Source organism: Mustela nigripes, chromosome 1 (genome assembly GCF_022355385.1).
Source record: "Mustela nigripes isolate SB6536 chromosome 1, MUSNIG.SB6536, whole genome shotgun sequence".
Taxonomy (NCBI): domain Eukaryota; kingdom Metazoa; phylum Chordata; class Mammalia; order Carnivora; family Mustelidae; genus Mustela; species Mustela nigripes.
The window spans coordinates 26,273,707-26,296,657 of record NC_081557.1 but is presented as its reverse complement, the minus strand read 5'-3'; the positions used below and the strand labels follow the sequence as shown (position 1 = coordinate 26,296,657).

Here is a 22,951-nt window from a genome sequence, read left to right as displayed (position 1 = left end):
ATAAGATTCAGATCAACAAGTAAACAGACTTTGGATTCATTTGGATTTTTGTTTGAATCTTTGATTCACCACTTGCAATCTCTAGAAACTGGGAAATTTATTAAGCTATTTATCTCTGAAAGGCAAGTTCTTTACATTCAATTCAAGAAATATTATGGAGTACCTTCTTTGCTAGCTTCTGAGACTACAGCTGTGGGCAGGACAGCTAGCCACTGCCCTCATGGAGTTCATAGTTTGTCTGGGGAGAGAGACATTTACAAAGAAGATGATAAGTGAGTGGAGAATCCCCTCAAAAGATTTTTATTTGGGAAATTTCCCTTATAAAGTGGTTAAGAGAATTTTGTAAAATAATTCATACAATGTCACTGGAATTGTGCCTAGTCATACACATTCAATACTTTAGAGTTCTAAGCTCCTCAGCTCCAAAGCAAGTAGGAAGTAGAAACCCCATACCTTCCGTGTTTGAAGAGTTGATGAGGGCTAGTTCTTACCTGCGTATTCTCCATGACAGTTCTGGTGCTTAGATTGGATTGGTAGATGACTGAATTGATCCCTCTTCAGGTTTAAATACAAAATAAACTACGTAACACGTAACTTTGTAGTACTGCCTGCTCTTCGTGGGCCAGAAACTGTCTCACCCACTTTTTACAATCCCACGGTGATCACCGCAATACTTAAGAAATTATGGGAAGTGTAGACCAAAGGGAAAACACTAAAATAGTAGGAGAAATAGCTCTCTATCCACACTTCTCACCTGAAAATTATATCATCTCTAAAGGCCAGAATCCTTACTTTCAAATGGGTTTTGAAATTCTTCCCTCACAAAATAGTCAAATGAGATAATGTAAGCGAAAGTGTTCTGAAAACTTTTAAGATACCAGGAACGCATACAGGAAGTTTTATTAAGATATTTTCATGGTTTAACCCCCTGAAGTCTGGCTTTACCTGGCCATCATTTCTCTGAGACTCCTCTCTCTTCAAAGTTACTCATAAAGTTGGTCTTATTAGTTTCTCGAGGTTGATTACATTTGTGATGATGACTCATGCTGATTTGGATATAGAACCCAGGGTATATGTGTAAAAAGAGAAATAGAACAAACTATTTCTTTGGCATGTTCTTTCCTAGTAGAAAAGTCACATGGAAGCCAGTTTATCAGAAGGTACCTTAGTAGGCAAAGAACTAGATCTCTTGTAGTCAACTCCAGTGATCGGAATGTTTAATGACTCCAGGGTGTCTGCTTCCAGGATAAGGAGGCATCTGCCTGTGGAAAAAAAAAAAAAAAAAAAAAAAAAAAGGATGTTTATACTGTCTAATCAGGGCACTCATTTCTCTGGCTTGTGTCTGTCTGCTTCTCTCTTGTTGGCCAACATCCTTCTGAATGACACATTCTTTCCTTTGATAAGGTAATGCCTTCAATCAGGTTTCAGTCCTGTCTAACTGGCCTGGGCAGCAACTGTCTCTTATGTAACCCTGCTTTTCCCTGATCCATCAAACCTTAAGTCCTTGTTTTATGGTTTCACTCTCCGTGGCCATCCTATTTCAATTTCTTTGTGTTCTTAGAGGGTCCCTCTTCGTTATCTCATCTTTCACCAACAGTAATAGTCTTCTAATTCATCTCCAGATTTGATGGCACAGGTTAATTCCTGCCTTGCAAATGCCTACCTCCAACTATGGACCAGACTCATGTTCAGTCAGTTTAGGAATGTGGCCAAATCGCAATCAATCAGAGGCTTTTAAGATTTTCAGGGGCATTCTTATAGTAGAGGAGGATAGAATAGCAGTCACTACAATGTCGTACAGAATGCTGCAGATATTTGCCAAATAGTTTACTGCATTTTGGGTTTCTGGATTGATATTTGTATGTACACATATATATAATGTGTATTATATAAACATACATATATATTTATATAATAAATGCAAAGTATATAATATACAAACTATATATTATGTATTATATCTATTATAATACATGTTACATTAGGTTATGTCACAATATATTACACATTGGTTTCTACCATTTCTAAACCTTGTCTTTCTACTATATATTTTTTTAAATATTTTAACACTTTCATTGCATTTGAGGACATTTTCTTTTTCTTTTTTTTTTAAGATTTTTTTTTTAAGATTTATCTAATTGACATACAGAGATCACAAGTGGGCAGAGAGACAAACAGAGAGAGAGGGTGAAGCAGGCTCCCCACCGAGCAGAGAGCCTGATGCGAGACTCAATCCCAGGACCCTGAGATCATGACCTGAGCTGAAGGCAGAGGCTTAACCCACTGAGCCACCCAGGGGCCCCACTTTTGAGGACATTTTGAATAAGTATCTTGAGTTTGAAGCCTTGGCTAGGTAATCTTTTTGCACTAGAAATCAGAGTTCTCTATAACAACTCCATTGTCAGCTATGGGATTTATCAAAACTATAAATCCCTTCCACACTTTATTTGGTTGTTCATATCTAACAATCTCATTTGCACTGAAACAAATCAAATATAAATATTTAATATACAGTACAAATCAATAAATTTTTCACAGAAGAAAACAACAAAAGACTAATTTTCTACACCATGTCCCCTGCTCATTAGATCTTCAGTAATATTACTCAGGTTATTTCAAAGATAATAACACTTACATACCATTACTCACCTTTTCTCAAATTTTTTGTCTGGCTTCTACAAAGTAGAAACAAGGATGCCTATAGTCAAAATTGTTTTTGTAAACTTTTGATGTTTATTTTGTCCTACATCTTACAAAAATGAATATATGGAGAGGAGGACAGATGTACAATGACAAATGTACATTTAAGTCATTAATGGTTATATGAATTTTGTTTATATGGCTATTTGCTCATATGAGCATTATAGATGATAAGAGAAAATAATTCTGATTCTACGATCTCTTAAAATTCTTCTACTAAATTCATTTTCTTCAAGTATTGGGCTTTTGTTGCTAGCTGCCAAGAAATGTTTAGTCTCCTTATGAAAGCAGCAAAATGGCTTCTCATCATCTCCCCAGCACAGTACCTTTTACATAATAGGTGCTCAATAAAGTCTGTGTAATTGACCTATTGTGTATTAGATATTCAGCAACTAGAGTTGAATTGAATTGAACTGAAATGAATTGAACAGGCTTTTCTCAGACCCATAACAACAACGAAACTAGAATATTTCACCACCATTGAGAAAACTGCTCACAAGATTACATTCTGGAATCCTGACAAATAAAATTTCAGCAACTCTTTATTTAAACACTTCTTAGACAAATTATGTGTTGCACTGTTACTAGGAGTTCTGGCAAGGATCTATCTACAAGTCATGCTGTTCCAAAGCAACTGTGTGTATTTGCCGGCAGTGTGTCATTGTGAAGTGGCTGTAAAGGGCTCTGCAGTTAGTCTGGGCCTCTGGTTTCACCACAGACAGTGATTCAACAGTGACATTGGTTTGCAGAATCAGATGGAAGAATGTATGCTGAATCAGAATTTCAGAAAATAGTGTGGGTTGGTTTTTCCCTTCTGAAGCACAGAGAAAAATTGTTTTCTCCCTCTGTTACAGGATTTCTATAGTATCTCCCTTATCCAGCATTATATCAACTCTACTTGGCAGTTGTGCAAGTCTGTTTAATAAAAATGAGAGATCGCAGTCGTGTTCCTGGGAAACTTCTTCTTAAGCGACTTATTCAGTAAAATAAATTTTAAAAATATTAATAATTGACTTTTTTAAAAAAAGGATCTTATTTATTTATCTGAGAGAGAGAAAGTGCAGGGAGGAGGGGCAGAGAGGAAGAGAGAAGTAAGCTCCTGGCTGAGCAGGGAGCCCAATGTGGGGTTCTATCCCAGGACCTGAGATCATGATCTTAGCTGAAGACAGACACTAAACCCACTGAGCTACCCAGGCACCCAAGAATCAACTTTGATTTAAAAAAAAAAAAAAAAAAAGGTAAGAATTTATGTGACTCAAAGGTTTACCAAAATAAGACTATGCTCTAACTTTGTCAAGTAGTATTTTTACTTCTTCCTGACTATGAACCTCTCTCCCTGAAGAGAACTGCCATTGAAAACCACCAGTCCTTGCTATCTACAGAGATCTGAGCTTCATCAGTAAGGACACAGAACTCACTAGACACCACCCCATGCTTCTATCAGGCACACTGAGGCCATGGAAACAGTACCATCTCAGCAGTTTTTCATTCCCAACCCAGTGCATCCTTCCCCAACTTTGCAGAACACTCAAGCCTTGAAGTGTCAAAAGACCCTGGAATGTCATTGATGAAACCTCCATGGAGGGAGTATGATCAACTAAGACACCCAAGGCACACATGCTTCATCTTTAGTCACCAATGACTATTAGGGACGGAAGTTGTGGGGGTCCAGGACCTACCAGGTCAAGGAAAATCACCCTAGAAGAACTTCTTTAAGAAAAATGGCTTAAAGCAAAACAAATCAAATAATTTCACCACTAAGAAAAATGTAAGAAACAAAGTCTAACTGGGTTTGCTATAGAAAAAACAAAAGCCTTGGTGAGGAGACAACCTTCCCTCTTTTGGTTAGAGTAATAATAGGGACTTTGTCTCAAGGAAGAAAAGATGTGGTAGTCTCTTCTGTCCCATGCATAAGTTTAACCCATAAGATATAGGTTAACCAATATTCCAAAGATTACCAATGATGTAATAGATAAACCACCAAAAACTGGTTATCCATAAAAGAAAAAATAAAATTTGATTTCTACCAGTCCCACAAAAATTGGTTCCAGAGAGATTAAAGATCTTAGTATCAGGGGCACCTGGGTGGCTCAGTGGGTTGGGCCTCTGCCTTCGGCTCAGGTCATGATCCCAGGGTCCTGGGATCAAGCCCCGCGTCGGGCTTTCTGCTCTGCAGGAAGCCTGCTTCCTCCTCTCTCTCTGCCTGCCTCTCTGCCTACTTGTGATCTCTGTCAGATAAATAAAGAAAAAATCTTTAAAAAAAAAAAAAAAGATCTTAGTATCAAAAGTGAACATATTAGTGGGAAATATGGGTGAATTTATTTCTGACCTTAAGAGAGAGAAGGATTTCTTAAAACACAAAATGTGCTAACATGTATGAAATAAAGGGATGAATTTAACTGTCTTAAAATCAAGACCACTTTGCTAATGAGAAGACACATTAAGGAAAATGAAAATTCGTCTTATAAACTGGAAGATACTTTTAATATGTAAATCATAAGAAAAACACACATAACACAATAACAAATGGTCAAATGCACAAACAAGCACTTGAAGATAAAGGAAATATATTGCCAATATACATAAGAAGAAAGATTTAGTTTCATGAGATATCTGGAAAATACAAATTGCAACTTAAACAAAATGATAAAAAATGAAAATATTAAACAATGACCAATTGTTGAGAAAAATTTAGATGAATAGGATTGAGAGGTAAAGATTAACTTTCAAAGACCAATCCACTACACACTGATCTCCCAGTTGTGGAGCTGGCCTCCTGCAAAGCACCAGCATTGGACAAATACTTAAGGTGACATCAATTCTAGTTAACCCGAAGGCTTAGACCACAGCACCCTGATTATGCCCCATGATGGACTGGTGATTCTGAAAACATGAATACTCATGTTAGGCAGCAAATTCTGCCATTCACTCACATCATCCTACAGCTACAGGGGATAGATGGGGAACTTAACCTCCTGATCACTGCAGGAGAGAGGTTGATGGTACAATCTACTAAGAAGACACAACCAGTAAGACAGGGCTGGACTAAAAGTTCTGCTATGTCACTTTGCTATGTCACTATTTTACTTTGGACTCTCATCACATTGGGAGAGGGGCAGATTAACATCAACTGTAGAGATTAAATTCCTACAACCCAAGAACCAGAATCTTCTGTGGTCTGACATCAACTGTGCTAGATTACTGTGACCTACCCCATATGGAGTGGCCAAAGTGGACTTTGCAAGTCAAATTCTGGTTCTCATATTGAGTGGTGAATCCTTAAGTGATTGCTGTACAAATAAGTAACTATGAACAATAAGCAAACAACTAAACAAGCTCATGAGTCATGATGAGGGTGCTTCATGGCCAAAGACGATGATTAATTCAATGCTGTGCCCCTGGGTGCAACACAAAAGGAAAATTGACTTGATATACTTTTTTTTTTTTTAGTCTTTATTAATTTTTTATTTTTTATAAACATATATTTTTATCCCCAGGGATACAGGTCTGTGAATCACCAGGTTTACACACTTCACAGCACTCACCAAAACACATACCCTCCCCAATGTCCATAATCCCACCCCCTTCTCCCAAACCCCCTCCCCCCAGCAACCCTCAGTTTGTTTTGTGAGATTAATAGTCACTTATGGTTTGTCTCCCTCTAACTTAGGTGGTTTATATAACTCATCTAAAATTCCAATAATAATTTGTGATGTATCTACTTTTTTAGAAAATTATTTATTTATTTATTTGACAGAGAGAGACACAGCAAGATAGGGAACACAAGTAGGGGAGTAGGAGAAAGAGAAGCAACCCCCCTGCTGAGCAGGGAGACTGATGTGGGGCTCGATCCCAGGACCTCTAGACCATGACCTGAGGGGAAGGCAGACGCCCAACCAACTGAGCCACCCAGATACCCCATGTAGCTACTTTTATATCCATATTTTACACAAAATAACAGACTCCTAGAGGATAAGTAACAGTCCAACATCTAATAACGGCCCAGCATCTAATAAAAATTAAATATCAGATTTGGATGTAACTCTGATTATGTATTGGTTTGACTAAGCTGCAGTGACACTAACTCCCAACTTTAGGTGGCTTAACACAATAGATATTCACTTCTCATACACATGAGGGTCTCAGGTTCATCATTTGAGTTACTGGAGTAGCTCTTCTGTATGTGGTCATCCCGTGGCCTAAACTCCTTCCCCCTGTGGCTCCATAACCCTCTAGATCCTTACCATTATATGTGGGAAAGAACATGAAAGAACACTCTAGAGAGATGTACAGGCCAGGTTTAGAGTGATAGTCATTACCCACTGAAGTTGCATTATAGTAAGTGTCACATGAGCACATTTAACTGTGGGGGAGGCTGGCCAATGTGGGAAGAGTAAATTTGAATGGACAGCCAGTGACTTCCACTACAGTGTCCAAATCTCATGGTCTTCCCAAAGTATTATAAGTTGTTTCCTGTAAAGATAAATGCTGAAGATCAAAAATGACTTTGGACAATCACTTGATAATGGCAGGCCATGAGCAACAAGTTCTGTGATGTTTGGGAGCATGTACTCCCTGGGGACCGAGTTTGCTAGAGAATAGAAAACATAACCTAAGAAAAGCTGTGAGGTGCTTCCTTATTATGCTTGAATCCATGGATGCCCACTAACCAGCTGCATTATGCAGAGAACTAGTCACCCTGGAATTGGTAACTTGTAGAAGAAACTACACTGATGTGGTATGTGTGTGAGCATTGGAATGAATAGAGGGAGATAATGAGAAACAGAAATAATCATAACATTGAAAATCAGTATATGTTGATTGTCATCTAAGACCACCTTTCCTGGGAATTGCTTCACCAAATATAGAATTTTTCTTTTCTTTTTTTTTTTTTTTTTTTTAGTTTTGGCCAGATAGTCAATTAGAGTCTAATGCATTCAAGAATTATCAATATTAAATAAGTTCTTAAAAATTAAGACTTCTAAAAAGAGAAGGCTTCTCAAACAATTTCTGCAGCCTAAGTTGCTGGGAGACAGTAGCAGATATTGTCCAGCTAAGCATGTACATGTCCTACTAACCCAATGAGTTATCTGCTTTCTTACTGTTCTAAATAATAATAGTAACTATTTATTAAGCAAAAACTGTATGCTAAGAGCTTTATATACACTGCACCATTTAACCATAATGATGTCATCTGGTAGTATTAGGATTTGTAATTTTCAGATGCAGACACTGAATTTAGAAAGGTTAACTCCCTGAAATCACAGAGTTAGGAAGAAGTACATCAGGACTATAATGCAGATGTCTCTCATTCCAGCCCCCCTTTATTCCTCCCCATCATGATAAGCAGCCAAAAGTCTAGCTCTGAGTCTGTAATGTTATCCACAGTGTATTGGAAAGAATAACAGTTTCCTTATCTTGATGCAAGTTTTTCTACTGGGAAGGCTAAGCTGGTACTATATATGGTGAGTATAGATAATATCTTTGCATTTTGTATCTCAAGATTGTTCTAATTATCTACCCAGTTCTGGCCCACCCAAGAAACAGGGTCCCTGACAGCTGCTTTGAAAATAGAAAAGATTGAGATATTCTCTTGGTTTAGTCCTTATGGAAACAGCCGTTTATCCCTAGGCTCCATCAGTTTAGAATTTTAAATGTATTTTTCTCAACATGGGACTTGAACTCACTGACCCTGAGATCCAGACCTGGGCTGAGATCAAGAATCAAACACTCGGAGCACCTGGGTGGCCCAGTGGGCTAAGCCTCTGCCTTCAGCTCTCAGGTCATGATCTTGGGGTCCTGGGATGGAGCCCTGCTTCGGGCTCCCTGCTTTGCGGGGATCCTGCTTTCTCTATCCCCCTGCCTCCCCTGCCTGCCTCTCTGCCTACTTGTGATCTCTCTCTCTCTGTGTCAAATAAATAAAATATTAAAGAAAAAAAAAAAAGAATCAGACACTCAACCAACTGAACCACCTAGGCACCCCGAAGAGTATGTGTTTCTAATAATATAGGATATTTTCTTTTTTTTTTAATTTTTTATTTTTTATAAACATATATTTTTATCCCCAGGGGTACAGGTCTGTGAATCACCAGATTTACACACTTCACAGCACTCACCAAAGCACATACCCTCCCCAATGTCCATAATCCCACCCCCTTCTCCCAAACCCCTCCCCCCAGCAACCCTCAGTTTGTTTTGTGAGATTAAGAGTCACTTATGGTTTGTCTCCCTCCCAATCCCATCTTGTTTCATTTATTCTTCTCCTACCCACTTAAGCCCCCATGTTGCATCACCACTTCCTCATATCAGGGAGATCATATGATAGTTGTCTTTCTCTGCTTGACTTATTTCGCTAAGCATGATACGCTCTAGTTCCATCCATGATGACACTCAAGTTATATCCTTCAGGATGAATAATTTCCTTAGTAGCATGGCTGCTCTTGACAGGAAATCCGTTTTACATATACTGTGTAATATGAAATTGAATGGATTGTTCTCATTTCCTTAGAATTGACTAAGTGCTGATGGTGAAAACATGACATTTTTAAATGAATGAAAATTATCATATGGTTTCACTTACTTGTGGAGCATAACAAATTCATGGAGGACATTGAGAGAAGGAGAGGAGAAGTGAGTTGGGGGAAATCAGAGGGGTAGACAAACCATGAGAGACTGTGGACTCTGAGAAGCAAACTGAGGGTTTTGGAGGTGAAGGAGGTGGAGGTTGGGCAAGCCTTGTGGTGGGTATTAAGGAGGGCATGGAGCACTAGGTGCGGTGCATAAACAATGAATTTTGGAACACACACACACAAAATTAAATTAAATTAAATTAAATTAAAATTTTTAAAAAAGGAAAGAAAAACAAAGTAGAGCCAGACTCTAAGACTTACTTAGAAGCAATAGACCTGGCTCCTCCAAACCCAGCCATGTCTCAGCTACATGAATTCATCTTCCTCTCCCCATTCCCTCCAACCTCCAGCCCAAATAAAAAAAATGTTAGAGCAGAGGTGCGTGGGAGTAAGGAGTCATTGAGCTGGGAGACGGTGCGCCTTAACTTCACCCCAAACCAAATCATAAGGGCACTTGGGGAACCACATTAGAACTTGGGGGTACCTACAGCAGTATGAAATTGTCATCTCATCCCTCAGTTGGACTTTCTTAAGGAATACACATACGAATCTACCTACTTCAGCATGGGAAAGGGACTAAGGAAAGATGGCAGCAAGCAGATAGGCACATCGATGGTGAGAATTCCAAAGGCATGTGAAAATAGCAAGGTTACTTGGACATTACAAAAGTAGTTAAATGGAAATACCCTTGCTGGTAACACATATGTCGAAGAGGGCTGGGCACTCAGTAAATACCAACAGCATCAAGAAGCTGTGGGATAAACTGCCAGGAGTACAAATTGAATGATTTCAAGAAAGTTAAACTAGAAATAATCTCATATTAGAGAACTATGCAATAAGGAAATCTCCAAGGCCCTCTCACATCCCAGAATAGAGCCAACATTGAATGTTTGCATCAGCAGCCAGCGGGTCTTAGCCAGAGACTCAGAGACTGCCAAGAGACATGAAGAATTGAAGTGACCTGCTAAGTTAGACACTTGTCCTAGTCCACCTTCTTCCATACTAGAGAGACCAAGAAAAGGAAGACAGAAAAGTGAAAGACCTTTGTCCCCAGTCAATCTGAAGTTGGATGCAAAAGAGCAGGACAAAAGCAACAAATTGGTTATGACACTGAGTCCTTAAATTCAACTAGATTGGATGGCCCTTCTTTGTGTTTAAAGTTTGCTGGAAACCTCTCAGATCTGTCTAGAGTAGTTTAGATTATTAGCATAATAGCTGTCATTAGGTTATTTGCAAATGGTCACTCCCTTCCCCTTGACTTCCGCCATAGGCTGGAGGAGAATTCCATGAATCCTGCCCATTCATTAGGTCATGGCTATGGCGCTTGCTTTGGTATATGGGAAATGGGATATTGGCAGACTTGGTATAAGCAAGAACTTAAACAGCGCTCATGTGGAGGCTAGCCCCTTTTCAGTCCTGCCTTTCACCATGAGAAGAACATGCCTCAGTTGGTCACTGGTCCGAAAAGGGTGGAAGACGCATGAAGAGGACATGAACACAACTCAGGAGCTACAGCAAACCCTGTCTTATACAGCTGGAGCCCAGCCAACTGATGCAATGTAAAAAATAATTGGGTAGATATGAGTTAATTTAGCCATTCTACAGTATTGATAAGCATTAGGTTTTTTCTTTTCATTTTTTTTAAATTTAGAATTTGCTTCAATGAACACATCTTTCCATATATCGTTGTGCATATGAGGGATTATTTCTATAAGCTACAGAACTGGCAGAGGAATTTCTGCTCAAAGGTATTGCACACTAAGACTTTGTTATACATTGCCAAAATTACCTGGTAAGCTGTTATAACTATTCATATTATCACTATTGACATGCCCTCCCACTGGCATGTCAATAGAGGACCTACTTTTCCATGCCCTCCTAAGAACAGGCCTTAACAATCTTTTCCAATTTTACCATACCGGGGGGGGGGGGATCTCATTGTTTCAATATCATCAGTTGAAAATAACAAAGCATTACTGTGTGTGCACACATGGTAGGGTTTCTACAACATAAGTCAAAGATCAAATTGCAAAACAATCTGTAATATGATCTCATTTCTTCTATATACATGCCTCATGTATAAAGTATAAATGTGTGCACATGTATGTGTGCATGTGTGGGCATATCTTTATGTAAGTCTATATAGACATTTAAATATGGAAAAACATTTTCCAAACTCTTACCATGATTTTCTTTTAGAAAGTGGTTTGTGGACAAGGGAATAAAGAGAAAACTTGAATCTGTGCACTTCATTAGTTCCACGTTGTTTAAAATTTTATGATCATGTAAGATTTTATAACAGAAGAGGGGAACCTGGGTGGCTCAATGGTTAAGCCTCTGCCTTCAGCTCAGGTCATGATCTCAGGGTCCTGGGATTGAGCCCTGCATTGGGCTCTCTGCTCAGCAGAGAGCCCGCTTCCCCCTCGGTCTCTGCCTGCCTCTCTTCCTACTTGTGATCTCTGTTTGTCAAATAAATTAATTAAATTAAAAAAATTTTATAACAGAAGAAATGATACAGATAAAAGTGTTTCTTTGACTATAAAACAAAAATCTTCATTTTCCCGAATTATGCAACTATAATCTCCATTTAATGATTTCTTTTTTTTTTCATCTTCACTGAGAAATAAGTTAGCTGAGTTATGTGATATGTCACAATTCTTGTATGCTTGACATTTACATTAATATTATTCAACTTAGTAATATATCAAATATAGTAAGTTAAAAATTTTTTATTTTATTTTAAATTTTAATTACATTATTTATTTAATTGAATTTATTTATTTAAACTTAAATTTAGTTATTTTAAATAATATTTTTATTTTATGTAAAATTATTTATTGATAAGACAGTCAGTAGTAATAATCCTCTTACTAATTACAGAGGGACAAAATTTTTAAAATCTTGATTTTTTTAATCAAGTGATTAATTAGTGATAAATTATTTAGTGATTAGTTAGTGATGTTAATTAATTAGTGATTGATTTTTTTAGTTTTTAAGAAAATTTAAAAATTTTTAATTTCAATTTTAATCAATTTTAATTAATTAATTAGTGATAAATATATCACTAAACTAGGCACATGGGAGTAACAAAGTAGTGCTAACATACTCTAAAACAAATAAGTCCAGGGATGCCTGGGTGGTTCAGTCAGTTAAGCATCTGCCTTCAGCTCAGGTCATGATTCTGGGGTCCTAGGATCCAGCTCTGAGTTGGGCTCCCTGCTTAGCAGGAAGCCTGTGTCTCACTCTCCCTCTGCCACTATCCCCAATCATGTGCTCACTCTCTCTCTCTCTCTCAAATAAATAAATAAATAAAATCTTTTTTTAAAATGAGTCCAGATTTCCACTTGTATTTCAGGAGGTTTTCAGTCTCAGAGCTCTGTGTTTATACTTATTTTTTTTTTGAAGCTGTTAATGGGCCAACTTATTCCTCTAGTTAAAATAATTTCTCCTTTGAGATGTTTTTATAACTCTAATTTATCTACCTAAAAGCATCTCAAAATTGAAATTTACTCATATATTTGCAAATCAAATACACATGTCTAGATGAAGCATTTTTTAGTGGCTTTTGATACTCGAGATGACATATTCTCTGAAGTAGGAAAAAAATAAAATATTTTGAGAAATTGATATTTGGCTAGACAAATAATGAACATACAAATCATTGTTTCTCAAATGTTTTATATAAACAGTGTATCCTCTTCTCCTGTTGTTTCAGTCATTCCGTGAGTAAGGAGTTACACTCTTATAAGCCAAAAATGCAATCAGAGCCTTGTGAGCTAATTGGAAAAATGATCATGAAAGAAAAACAAAGAACCCTATAAAGTTAAGAACAAATAAAACATATTGTAAATACATCTGGCTAAGAATATAAAATTTAGGATCTAGTTTCAAGTGTGCAAAAGACATTAATATGCTTTCCCGAATGCTAGTTTGCCCATGAATTACACACATTTGGACAATGTTCTTGAAGAGATTTCAATGTAGCATTTTTCCCCAGTCACATTCTAAATTCATCTTCCACAACATATTATCAAATCCTAAATCCATTTTCCCAGGCATATGTTGAAGTGTTTTGTTGAGATATTCAAACACCCTGGAGAGTACTTCATTTGCTAAACAACAACTCAGCGAACAGAATTATTTTTTACTTTGTTGAAGTAATTTGATTGCTGGTTTCCAGAAAAGGTTCAAGCAGGAGATACACTTACAGGAAAACAGCATGGAAAGTTTCCTTGGGTCCCACTGGCACTCCTAAAATTGAGCTAAAGAATGAAAGCATGATCCATCATTAAGATCACTTGAAACTTTGTACAAAGACTTAAAAGCAATCCATTAATTTCAAGGTAGGCCAATAGGATTCAGGCCAATATTACCAAAGTTACGATATTGGTTTGAGAGCCATTTGATAACCTTGGGAAGGCAACAGTGTATCAGCTACTGTACTCAAATCCACAGGTAACGTTCATTTAGTCTTATTTCCAGCTTTTTGAGTTAACCTCAGCCACCATCAGTGTGTTGGAATGTTTGCTGGAGGAGCCCCTCTGTGGCTCAGTTAACCACCTGCCTTCTGCTCAGGTCATGTAGGGCTCCCTTTTCAGCACGGAAGACTGCCCTTTCCCCATTCTCATGCACATGCTCACGCACTCTCTCTCTTCCTCCCTCAAATAAGTAAGTAAAATCTTCTAAAAAATAAATTTAAAAAAAAAAGTTTGCTGGACCCAACTACTGTCAGTACTAAACATAATCTCCTGTCTTGTGTTCAATAGGTGTTTGAAGGAATACAATGGTTTGCATATCTAAAGCCAAAACTGTGTTATATACCTCTGGGCCGTGGGGGATAAAAGTTAAGCATTCCTAGCAGCAGGGCTAACCCCTGGAAAGAAATACATATATATATAAAAACTTCTGCCTTCCAAGACTCTTCACCTTTTCCCTCTTGAGCCTTTCAGGTACATCCAAGAGTGGATGTTGTTCCCCTCTTCTCCTGCCCATCTGTCTAACTTTGATTATTTCTACTTTCCCTTTATCTGTGCATCTGCAAGGGTCTGTCTGTTCCTCAAGTGCACCATCTTCCCCTCTATCTCAAACATTTGCGCATTGCCCTTCCCCCTGCTTGGAACATGTTCTCACACTGTCTCTATCCTTCGGTTCTTTCTGCCTGGAAGGTTTTTCACCCTTTCCCAAAAGCTGACTCTGTTTCATTGCTCAGGTCTCAGCTTAAGCATTTTCTCCATAAAACTTAAAAAAAAAAAAAAAAAGCTTCCCTGGACCAGCACACTAATATCCTTTCGCTCAAATTTCTCTCCATCCGATTACCCTGTTTAGTATTTTTATACCACTTACCACTAACTGATATCATCTCATTAACTTATTTGCTATTGCATGTGTTCCTCAATGGAATAACAGCTCCTTGAGGAGCATCTTGAAGAGTTCATAGTGGGCTCTTAAACATGCTTGTTAAATAAATGGGTAAATGATTATTGAAGTTGCTTTTAGTCTCTCTATTGCTACATAGTAATGAGAAGCTCAGTTTTGTTTTGGTTTTTAAGACTTTATTTATTTATTTGACAGAGAGAGACACAGTGAGAGAGGGAACACAAGCAGGGGGATTGAGAGAGGGAGAAGCAGGCTTCCCGCTGAGCAGGGAGCCCGATGCGGGGCTCCATCCCGGGACCCTGAGATCATATCCTGAGTGGAAGGTAGACACTTAATGACTGAGCCACCCAGGCACCGCAAGAAACTGAGGTTTTGAACTCATAACTACATTCGAATCCTATTCTTGCTAATTATCAGCTTAGTAATTGGACCACTTAACCAAGTTTCTTTAAGCTTCACTTTACTCATCTGTAAAGTGGGAATAATAGCATTTACTTCACTGAGTTTTATGAAGATTAAACAAAATAAAGCACAAACACATACCAAAGTTTCTGCTCTGTAAAAATTGCTCAATAAACATTAGTGACAACGTCGGTTTCTCTCAAAGGACATGCCTATTTTAAAAGATCAGGAAGAGACTCTATCTTAACAATCTTTCTGCCGACAGTAGGACACCATCCACTGTTAGAGTAGGCAGTTAGACCTGAGCAGGAGGGAAGAAAGCCAGATGGCAGATGGGAGATTGCCTGGGAACACCCAGTCTCAGCCCAGGGACTGCCCTGTCTCCCTTAGATCAACCCCTTTTGCAGTTTATCACAGCTTGGTAAGTAGGAGATAGGGCCGCAGGGAGTGGCCCAACTTTGGAGCACGTACACTTAAGGAAAACCATGTGTGCTTGTAACCCAAGTGCTGTGTTAATATCATAATATCGTATACCTTGCAGTTTTAGCCACCACCTCCCACCCCCCAGTGGTTTTGCTTAGGTGCTCATGGGGAGAGAGTGTACATGAGCCTGCATCAAAGGTTGGAGGTGAGGAAACACGGGCAGATCCATTAGGTGGCATGACAGTGACAAGATAGGAAGGAGAAGACCCAATAGGCCCCCATAAAAATAACCTGATGTGGAATTCAACAGGCTGCTAACATACCTTCCCAGTCAGGCTGCTCCTACGACTGGAGAGTATTTTCACATTGCTAACTAAAACCTTCACCATTTTAACTCTCTTTAACTCTCTATCAAATCTCATCACTGGATTCTATCCTTGAAGAAGTCAAGGACAGAGGAGTTGTACAATTCACTACCTGGTCACACCACAACTTGACTTTCTTTGGGCAAAAAGATCATATGAAGAAGACGAGTTAGCTAGCATCTTTCACATCATACTTTGAAGAGAACATTGCCAAGGGACAGGGCAAGAACTGTCTTTGGAAGACTGAGAGAGAAGGTCAGATGCTGCCAGACTACCTGACTGGTGAGTAGAAAGTCGTATCCAGTAGCGTTTCCTGAGTGAATTTCCTGCAATCAATTATTAGCCCTGTAGATCCAGAAATGTCAATCTCCCAGAGTTGATAAGACTCAGTGAGGCAGGCTTGCAATATCCAAACTAAAGCATATAAACTGGAGGCCAACTTGTTGAATTAGAATAAGAATCTTGGGGCACCTGGGTGGCTCAGTCGCTTGAGAATCCTCTTGGCTTACATCGTGATCTCAGGGTGGTGGGATCCAACCAGTCTTGGGTCTCCTGCTCAGGGTGAAGTCTGCTTGAGATTCTCTCTCCCTCTCTCCCTCTCTCTGACCCTCCCTCCACTCATATGCCTACACACTCTCTCTTACATAAATAAACAAAATCTAAAAAAGAAAAAAAGAATAAGAACTCTTAAGTTCAAAATGTCAAATATTCACATTAGCCTGAGAAGTCCCTCTATGAAAAAAATCCAAGAGAATCAAGTTTTGATGTAAAAATGGCTTGGTGAGCAAGAAAACTATTCGTGCATGTCAAATGTTATCGAGAATGTGCTACCCATCTGTACTTCCAGACCCATTGATGGTGTTGGAGGGACGATGTCAGTTTTCCTCTTCTAATTTCTGTTTTTTTAATATTCCCTCACCTTTCAACTGATCCCTTCCTTAGATATCTTTACAACAATTTCCTGCAACTCATTGTCTTACTAATTTAGGTAGGGGAGAGATGGAAGAAACTTTCAGCCAATTAAACATTAAATTCCATTGTAATTCTCTAGAATTAATTTTCTATAATTGCATTCTCTAATCACCTTTTTAAAGATCTTATTATACTCTAGTATATTCCACGTTTATGGAATAACTGAGTTCATACACATAACTGAGTACACACATTTGAAAATTATCAATGACTATAGGAGTAATAATGATTTGTACACATTGGGGCTGTTCAAAAATATTCCAGTTTCCTCCTTCCACTAACATAGCTGGATTGCAGTTCCCTACCTCCTTGAGGGGATACATGACTATTGATTTGCTTAGCTGATGAAATGAGTGGAAATGATATGTGACACTTACAGGTGGGAACCTTTAAATTTTAGGCATGATTAGCCATTCTTACTTTCCCTCTACCATAGCATCTGGTGATGTTCCATCAATCCAGATCCTTGAGCTCATGCAGTACACCTCACCACCCACCTGTGATGGGCATGTCACATGTAAGAAATACCAATCCCTCTATTGTCTTAAGTTACCGAGCTTCTGTAGTTATTTATTTATGCATAATAACCTAACCTATTCTCACTAATAAAAATGTGAAAATCTCTGGAGTATCTCCTGATGATTATCTTGGTTTTTTGCTTTTGTTTTTGTTTTTGTTTCAGCTTAGAAATGTTTCAGATTTGCCATTTGTAAAATAAGTTTATTAGATCAGAAGATGTCTAAGATTCTTCCAATTGGGAAATTAGGCTCTACATTTAACTGATTTTCCTGAGCTCTGTCTTTAAGCTGATGTCAAATCGATAAATTTGTGTTTTCATTAACTGCATTTCAGATGTGTTTTTCCATTCTTTTGGGGTCTGACATAGAATACTCCTTTTTGAAGATCCTTTTTTAATAGTGTAAGGGAAGATTCCCAGACAAGGTCTTTTCTATGTTTACAAGCGATTTCTTTCCAAAGTTTTGAGTTCATAGAAACAGAGCTCAACTAAGCAACATTTTGGTAGGAATTGGTAGGTAAAACAAAAGACTACTTGTGACCCTGTGAAGGGGAAAAGATGTCTATCGAATTCTAAAAATGTGTTGAGGAAAGGGGAAAATGGCTCATTGAGCACACGGTAGCAACACTGAAATATTTGGGGAGGAAGAAAACATCCTCAGGTGAAATAAAATACCTGCTATTTAGGAATTACTGAAACGAAACAATTCTTATACTAAATATATCAATTACCAGCCAATGGAATATGTTCATGGGTGACAGCATTCTCAAGTAGAAATTATTATCAGGAATTATCAGTTAATTAACTGAGCAAGTGAGAGAGAATGCCACTGCTGAACCCTTTAGCCTTCCAATTTCTCATGTATTCATCCTGAAAACTCAATATATTCCTCGCTGAGAGTAACATATGGGATGACTAAATCTTTAGTATTAATTCTAAGCCATTTTTTTTTTCTCTCCACTATCCCAGGATACAAAAGACAGCTGAGAACAAAGTCAGAGCATAAAAAACATAGCCTTTCTCTCCTAGGCTCAGATAACAGACTTGTAGCCAAATGGAATTTTACCAAACTTTCTAAAATGAGTAACATTGTGTGAGCACTGTTCCCTTGGGAACTGTGTAAAAATGAGATGTCTATCTCAAAGTGTTCTCCAAGAAAAACCCTAAAAGAAATGGGCATTTGTCTTGACCTAGAGACAACTGCAGAAAATTACAAACACCTAAGAATAGCTTAAACTGAAAACCTTGAATTTTTCCCAAATGTGATAATAAAAAAGATATTAAAATTTATTGAATGTCAATTATTCATTCTTTCAACAACATTTATTGATTGTGTATAAGGTGCCAAGAACTATGCCAGATGCTTTCACATAAACTGCATAATTTGGTCAGGAACTGTGGAGTATAGATTACCTTATAGATAAACGGCTTATCTGAAAAGTCACCCAACTAATAGGGCTTATTTTATTCAAGAAGTATTTATTAAGGGTCTACTACATGCCAACAATTTTCCATGCCCTGAGGTGTGTCATTAACTTTTGCAGGGCCAAGGATGAGAGTACAAATTGAAGCCCCTATATCATATGTCTATATATTTAAAATTATAAACAGTGATTTTCTGGATCCAGCTTTTCTCAGCTCAGAAGAGACAACTATATTTATCTCTTCCCAAATTCACATTCAGTAATGTTGCATTGTACCTTGAAATTGGTCACAGCAGGAGCATTTATACACCAAAACAAATGGCAAATGCTACAAATTGGGTGGTGATGGGTAATGTTTTCAGGGAGCATCTTGTTAAACTCTTACCAGGATACCACTGCTTATAATAATCTGACTGTTGAATAAAGTGTTTTATCTTCCAACCTTGAAAAATATACCTTGAAGACCACTGCTTATAACAATCTGACTGTTGAATAAAATGTTTTATCCTCCAACCTGGAAAAGTATACCTAGAAGTCCAAGTTTGAACTTAGGATTCCCAGACACTATATTATACTATATGCTAACCAACTAGAATTTAACTAAAAACTTGAAGCAACGACCACACACACACACACACACAAATAGAATTCCCAGATATCTTGTTGTTCCATACCAGAATTTGGGAAGGGAGGGAAAGCCAGTCTCTAGGCTGTAGCTCTCAGCCTGCAGCCCAAGAGCCACAGACCCCTCCACTTTTCATTCTATCCCAGTTTCACCCTGCACAGGGAGGGAGACAGGGTGGATACTCCAGAATACACATCCACGCTTCATCTATCCATACATCCTACACACATACACCACCACCCCTGGCTCATCCCACTGGCCTCAGTGTGTATATACCAGGGCAGTAGTACAACCTCCATGGCCTAGAGAAAGAGAAGAAGTCACTCACAGAGCCTAGAAGAAGACCCAAGTCTTTGCAGGTCTAAAGTTTAAGGGCCTGGGCTTCAGAGCATTATCTAGGATGTAGGGATGATGAAGGTTCTGGGTGGATCCCTTGGTCTCACAGATGGATCACCCAGGGTACAGATGAAGGAGTGCCAAAGTAGAAACCCCTAAAACACAGAGCACTATTGCCTATTCTAAGAATGGTACAAAATACAAAAGTCCCAAAGCCCTCATGGAGTTCATGTTCCACTAAGAGGAAATATAACAGTTTAAGTATTTAAAACAAATTATTTCCAAGATCAAATTGGCTATATTACCACCACTTTTTTTCAGCCCAAGTGAAAAAAAATTATTATTTATCATTTGTTGACAGTTTATTATTTACTCAGAAATTAATAAATTCTTGGAAACTGAATGACTAAAAACTCAGAGCCTAGTTATTGCTTTTATTTCTTAAAAATTTATTTATTCATTTATTTATTCTTAATGTAGATTTTAAAATTTTTTTTAAATTTAAATTCAGTTACTTAACATAATTGTTGGATCCTATTGACTAGTATTTTGATGAAAACTTTTGCATCTGTGTTCATCAGGGATATTGGTCTGTAATTCTTCTTTCTGATGGGGTCTTTGTCTTGTTTGGGGATTAAGGTAATGTTGGCCTCATAGAAAGATTTTGGAAGTTTTCCTTCCATTTCTATTTTTTGAAATAGTTTCAGAAGAATGGGTATTAATTCTTCTTAAATATTTGGTAAAATTCACCCAGGCAGCCATCTGGCCCTGAGCTCCTGTTTTTTGGGAGGTTTTTGATTACTGCTTCAATTTCTTTGCTGGTTATGGGTCTGTTCAGGTTTTCTATTTCTTCCTGGTTTGGTTTTGGTAGTTTATACATCTCTAGGGACGCATCCATTTCTTCCAGATTGTCAGATTTGTTGGCAGTTCTCATAATATGTTCTAATTAATACTTGTTTGTATTTCTTCAGTGTTGGTTGTGATCTCTCCTCTTTCATTCATGATTTCATATTTTTGATTATCTAAGCTTTATAATTTCTCTTCTCTTGCTGAGTTTAGGCATTATTTGCTGCTCTTTCTTGAGCTCCTTTTGGTGTTAGATTAGCTCGTACATTTGAGAGACTTGTTTCTTAAGAAACAATTGTATTGCTATATACTTCCCTCTTAAGACTGTCTTTGCTGTATCCTAAATGTTTTGAACAATTGTGTTTTCATTTTCATTTGTTTCCATTATTTTTTAAAATTCTTCTTTAATTTCATGATTGATCTATCCAATCTTTAGTAGGATGCTCTTTAGCCTCCATGTTTTTTAGATCTTTCCAAATTTCCTCTTGTGGTTGAGTTCCAGTTTCAAAGCATTGTGGTCCAAAAATATACAGGGAATGATCCCAATCTTTTGGTACTAGTCGAGACCTGATTTGTGACCCAGGATGTGAACTTCTAGAGAATGACTCATGTGCACTAAAGAATGTGTATTCTATTGTTCTGGGATGGAATGTATCTGGGATGGAATATATCTGTCCATCTGGTTCAGTGTGTCATTCAAAGTCCTTATTTCTTTGTTAATCTTCTGCTTATATGATCTGTCCATTGCAGTGAAGGGGTGTTAAAGTCCCCCACTATTATTTTATTATTATCAGTATGTTTCTTTAATTATGTTATGAATTGGTTTATATAATTTGTTGCTTCCATGTCAGGGGCATAAATACTTATAATTGTTATATTTTCTTCTTGGCTAACCGTTTAAGTATGATATAGTGTCCTTCCTCATCTCTTAATACAGTCTTTGGTTTAAAATCTAATTTGTCTGGTATAAGAATTGCCATCCCAACTTTCTTTTGATGTCTACTAGAATGATAAATGTTTTTCTAGCACCTTCACTTTAAATCTGGAGATGTCTTTAGGTCTAAAATGAATATCTTGCGCTTTTTTTTACCCAGTCTGATACCTGTGTCTTTTGATTTAGTGCCATTGTATTATCTGTAAAGTGTCCATTTCAGTATATTGTCTCTGTTCCTTTCTGGTCTATGTTACCTTTGGACTCTCTCTTTGCTTAGAGGATCCCTTTTATTATTTCTTGTAGGGCTGGTTTGGTGATCACAAATCCTTAGTTTCTGTTTGTCCTGGAAGCTTTTTATCTCTCCTTCTATTTTCAATGACATCCTAGCTGGTTAAAGCATTCTTGGCTGCATATTTTTCTCATTTAGCACCCTGAATATATCATTCCAGTCCTTTCTGGCCTGCCGGGTCTCTATGGATAAGTCTTCTGTCATTCTAACATTTCTACCCTTGAGTTACAGACCTCTTGTCCTGAGCTGCTTTAAGGATTTTCTCTTTCTTTGAGATTTGCAAGTTTAATATTATATGCCAGGGTGTTGATCTATTTTTATTGATTTTGGGGGGAATTCTCTGTGCCTCCTGGACTTTTAAGCCTATTTCCTTCCCCAGATCAGGGAAGTTCTCTGCTATAATTTGCTCCAATATACCTTCTGTCTTTGTCTCTCTCTGTGTGTCTCTTTCCTCTTCTTCTGAGATCCCAATTATTATAATATTGTTTTGCTTTATGGTATCACTTATCTCTCAAATCCTCCCCTCATGATCCAGTAGTTGTTTATATCTCTTTTCATCAGCTTCTTTATTTTCTATAATTTGGCCTTCTATGTTACTAATTCTCTCTTCTGTCTCACTTATCTCAGAAGTTAGAGTCTCCATTTTTCATTGCATTTCATTAATAGCCTTCTTTATTTCAACTTGGTTAGATATTAATTTTTTTATTTCTCCAGAAAGGATTCTCTAGTGTTTTCTAAGATTTTTCAAAACAAGCTAGTATCTTTAAAATCATTTGGAAATTTAGCTCTGACATCTTACTAATGTCCATACTCTTCAGGTCCCTGGCAGTCACTATGTCCTCTTGTTCTCTCTTTTGAGTGAGTTTTTCCATCTTGTCATTCTGTCTAGAGAAGAATAGATGAACAAGAAGAACAAGAGCACCGCTCCTCCTGGGGAAGAAGAAGGGGTCTCACTGGTTCAGTGTTTTTTGGGCCCCTGCTCAGAGAGCAGTCACCCAACTGTGCTGTGGTTTGAGGACCGAGCTGAGAGCCCATTCCTGGGTTTACCCTCAGCCAGCTCCCCATTTTGATGCCTGGAAGCTCTGCTGTACACAGCCACCCTCAGTCTGCCTG

The 22,951-nt window shown here is 37.8% G+C and overlaps 1 protein-coding gene across 1 annotated transcript in view; it reads right to left on the bottom strand.

The window, feature by feature from the left end:
• Positions 1-22,951, bottom strand: part of CCDC34 (coiled-coil domain containing 34) — a 333,393-nt gene that overhangs the window by 33,900 nt on the left and 276,542 nt on the right. The window contains exon 8 of the transcript XR_009405454.1: positions 1,165-1,262. The gene's annotated coding sequence lies outside the window, so the exon portion shown is untranslated. The remainder of the gene's footprint in view (positions 1-1,164; positions 1,263-22,951) is intronic.